Source organism: Micropterus dolomieu, unplaced genomic scaffold (genome assembly GCF_021292245.1).
Source record: "Micropterus dolomieu isolate WLL.071019.BEF.003 ecotype Adirondacks unplaced genomic scaffold, ASM2129224v1 contig_745, whole genome shotgun sequence".
NCBI lineage: Eukaryota > Metazoa > Chordata > Actinopteri > Centrarchiformes > Centrarchidae > Micropterus > Micropterus dolomieu.
Genome location: NW_025729735.1, coordinates 1 through 4522, shown reverse-complemented (window position 1 = coordinate 4522; position 4522 = coordinate 1). Strand labels below are relative to the sequence as shown.

At 43.2% G+C, this 4522-nt stretch overlaps 1 long non-coding RNA gene across 1 annotated transcript; it reads left to right on the top strand.

Annotated features, from left to right (window-relative positions):
* The first annotated feature begins 409 nt into the window (after nt 1-409).
* Nucleotides 410-1962, top strand: LOC123964129. Its single transcript, XR_006823341.1, has 3 exons — nt 410-581; nt 658-817; nt 1827-1962. It is a non-coding gene; the product is annotated as an uncharacterized LOC123964129 (long non-coding RNA).
* The last annotated feature ends 2560 nt before the right edge of the window (nt 1963-4522 follow it).

Sequence of the window (4522 nt, the reverse complement as noted above, 5' to 3'; positions counted from 1 at the left end):
AGTTTAACTTATAACTAAACATCATATTTTATAAACTCTTCATGTGTAACAATCTGACTTTGTAAAGTAACTGAAGCTGTCAGATAAATGTAGTGAAGTAAAAATATCTCCCTCTGAGATGGAGGAGAAGGAGAAAAAACTCAACTCAACATATTTGTACAACTACAAATATGTATTAAGGACAGTTCTTAGGCAAATGTACTTATTTAATGTTCACCACTGCATATAATAACAAACAAATGACAAAGGTTTCTTTGTTTGTTTGATAAACTGAAGCAGTAAAAGGAAAATGGATCTTGAAACAGTTAATCTCACCTCCAACACACTTCATACATGTCTCAAAATAAAGTTGTTGGACCAAACACAACAACTCTCAGTCAGAAAGCAAACACTGTCACTGATAACACACCGAGCTATCAATCAGTATTTTATTACAGAAGAACAGATTTTCACATTATGGACTGCGTGTGTTTCAGTAGTCGTCTAGTCCCGAGTGAAGGTGTACAGGTTGAGACGCCAACGGTCTCCGGGGTGGATGGCAAGGCAGGTGCACAGGGAAAGACGCCATTCACTCTGCCCAGGTACGATCCATCCCCGTCAATTAGTACTGGCTCCAGAGAGGAGGCACTACTAAAAGTCCGTCTCGCTTGTCTTCAGCTGGATGCTCAGGAAAAAGAGCGTGAGAGGCAATCTCAATTCCAGCTTCAGCTGGAGGGGAGGAAGCTGGAAAATGAGGCTGACAAGGCAGTGAGGCTGCGGAAACTTGAAATCGAGGTTCCCGAAATGGGACGGGGGCGGAGCGCTCACGATGACTCAGGTATGACTTCCTCTTCCACCACTTCTACCAGTTCAGTAAAAGTAGCATTTGATATTAGTAAGCATGTGTCCTTGGTACTGTTGTTCCGTGAAAGTGAAGTTAATTCGTATTTCAGTGTGTTCGAACGTATTGCTGCTGCATTACAGTGGCCGCCTGAAGTCTGGTCAGTCCTGCTTCAGTGCAAAATGTATGGGTAAGCACAGGATGCTATCGCTGCACTCTCTTTAGAATATAGTTTGAATTATGATTCTGTAAAAAATTCTGCGTGGTTACGAACTAGTGCCTGAGGCATACAGACAGAAGTTTAGAAACTATCGTAAAACTTCATCTCAGACTCTCAGACTTATGTTGAGTTCGCCAGGGAGAAAGGAACGCGGCCATGTAATTGCTAATTGTCTTGTACTTAAACGTAAAGAGCAAATTCCACGCTCTTCTCAACCTAAAGGGGTAGGGTTGATTAGAGCAGAGTCAGGTTTAGATACTGAGCAGCCTGAACAGGAAGTTGTTGACGTTTGTTTCAAGCCATTTGTTTTTGATGCCCATGTGTCTTTGACGGGTGCATCAGCTGATAAATGTGCCATACGAGTTCTGAGAGACACCGCATGTTCACAGTCAGTAATCCTCAGGTCAGCATTGCCCTTTTCTGAACAGTTCTCACGTGGCTACTGTTCTGTTTTACGAGGTATTGAAATGGGTTACATTCCACGGCCAGTACATCACGTTCACATTCAATCTAAGTTAGTCACTGGATTTTTCCCAGTTGCAGTTTGCTTAGAGTTGCCGATTACAGGTATTGTGCTCCTGATGGGGAATGATATAGCGGGAGGTAAAGTAACTCCAGCCCTGGAGGTGTTAGATCAACCCTAGTGGGATGAGACACACTCTACAGAACACATATCCTCGAACACATTTCCCTCTTGTGCCCTTACTCGTGCGGGTGCACGTGAAAACCGAAGAGAGGGCGATGAATTTTCGTTATCTGACAGCTTACTTATGTCAGCCTTTTCAGATTCACCAGGGTTGGAGACTGAGGCGGAGTGCACAGTTATTCCTGCTCAGGATGCGGCTGCAGAGGGAACGCTCCTGGCTGAGCAGGATATACCGACAGTCTGTGTGGTGGCACTTCTAGTCAGTCGAGATGGTCTGAGCGTGATGCAAAAAGCAGACCCAACATTGAAGAAGTGCTTCTCCATGGTGGTGAGTGACAACTCAGCAAGTGGTACAAAAGTAGCATACATCCTTAGAGGGGATATTTTAATGTGAAAATGGTCATTAATAGCTGATGATGAGGATTGTGATGCTGTTTATTAGTTAGTGGTACTCTCTGGCTACCGACGGCAGGTGTTGTCGGTAGCCCACGATAGACGGTGGGCGGGACATTTAGGGGTGACAAAAACATATCAGGCCATCCTCAGACATTTCTTTTGGCCAGGGCTAAAATCGGAGGTTGCTAAACATTGTAGGTGTTGTCATGTTTTCCAGGTTGTAGGGAAGCCTAACCAAACTGTTCCTCCTGCACTATTGCACCCTATTCCTGTGATAGGAGAGCCATTTGAGCGAGTGCTCATTGATTGTGTTGGTCCCTTACCCCGCACTAAAAGTGGAAACCAGTTTCACCATGCCATCTCTTCCACCTATCACCCAGAGTCACAGGGCGCATTGTAACGCTGGCACCAGACCTTAAAGTCGATGCTCAGGAAATACTGTGTAGAATCTGAAAAACAGTGGGATGAGAGGTCAGAGTCAGCGGACACATCTGATGATTTAAAGACGCGCATACCAGGGTGCTTGGCTCCCCAAATCTGAGGCATTAGCAGGTCTGCCATCTCAGTTACAACACCTGACTGCTGAGCAGCAGCAGGATGTGGTGAGTCTGGTAAGTCAGTATACCTGTCTTTTTAGCGATGTCCCGACTTGTACAAATGTTCTGCGGCATGACATGGAGGTGAAAGAGACTCGGCCCATTAAGCTGATTAATCAGACGAAGGGTGAAATGATGAAAAAGGAGGCAGACTACCTCCTGCAGAATGGATTAGCTAAAGTTAGCGCCAGCCCCTGGAGCTCCTCGTGCCTGCTGGTGGCTAAATCTGATGGTTCCCCTAGGTTCATATCTGATTTTCGCAAGGTACTGTTCGAGATTCCTACCTTTTGCCTAGAATGGAGGATTGTGTGGATAACTTGGGAGCAGCCAAGTTTGTAAGCAAGGTAGATCTGTTGAAGGGATACTGGCAGGTACCTTTAATGGGCCGTGTCTCTAAAATAGCTGCATTTGTCACACCAGATCACTTCCTCCAGTACACTGTAATGGCCTTCGGACTGTGCAATGCGCTGGCTACCTTCCAGAGGTTAGTAGACACTGTGTTATCGGGGTTGCACAACTGTAATGCGTATTTGGATGATATGATCATCCGTGCAGCAACACGGGATGAGCACATGAGAGTACTGGAGCAGGTTTTTGATCGTTTGGCCCAAGCAAAACCGTTTTCGGGTTGGTTGGGTGTGTTTTGTAGTTGTTTCTGTGTATTTTTTAGTCAGGTTTACTTGTTATGAGGTCATCAGTGTTTCTAGTCCTGTTCTACCATCTATATGTTCTGTAGGTTTTTGTTAGTTAGTACTTTTGATGTCTGTGTTATGTTTCATTTTGTGACATAGTTCCTTGTGTGTTTCAGTTAGCTTTACTTCCTGTTTTAGTTTGTAGTTAGTTTGCCCTAGTGTCTCTTGTCTTGTTTTACCTCCTGCCTGTCCTTTATGGTCTTAGTGGTTTCACCTCTGTGTAATTAGTTTCTCACTCACCTGAGTATTTAAGTGGTTGTCTGTCTTTCACTCGGTGCCAGTTCATTGTGGATGTATTTTGATGTTGCCTTGGATGTTGCTGTGGATTTTCCTGTGGTGTTTCTCGTGCCCCTGTGGACTTTGGACTTTCATGCTTTGTGTTTTTGGACTGCTCACACTTAACTAGGGCTGTACATATCGATTATTTTTCAAGTCGATTAATCTAACGATTATTTTTTCGATTAGTCGATTAATCTAACGACTAAATTTGTTTATTCTAAAGAAAGAAAAGTTGCCTATTACTCGATTAACATACAAATTTATCCAAAATAAATATCAAAAACATGTCTTATCAGTAAATCTATATTTTATTCAATCATCCTGATGAAGCACATTAGAATAATGACAATAGTAGCAAATCTAATCTTAAAATAAATCAAATTTCCACGTCACTGATGTGTTGTGATAATAACAATAACAGACATCAATTAGGCTTCTTTACTTAAAACTTTAAATTTTTAAATGTAATTTCAATATTGTGTAATGCAGTATGATAATAAAATGAATTTCTGCATCAGTGAACGCCTGAAAGGACTCACAGACTGTACAGTCACAGATTGTCTTTAATGTTAGATTCAGCTGTTTTCTCGCTCATATGTGGCCGTTAAATAAACAGAAAATATGAAACAGCCAATCATTAGATGACACGCGGTGTAACGTTACGTTACCATGACAGCAGCGGGGCAGAAACCAGAAGCCAGGAGGCTGAATGTAACACTGGCTGGGCTCGATGATTGGAGCGGCCGGTGCTGGATTCCTCCAATTGAGTGACGGCAATTGACAGCGACTGCAGCTAAATAGTGGGCCTTTCTCAATCTGTGTTCTTCTCTGTACTTGTGTTCTTGTGTTCTTGTGAAACGTCATCTTTTGTGG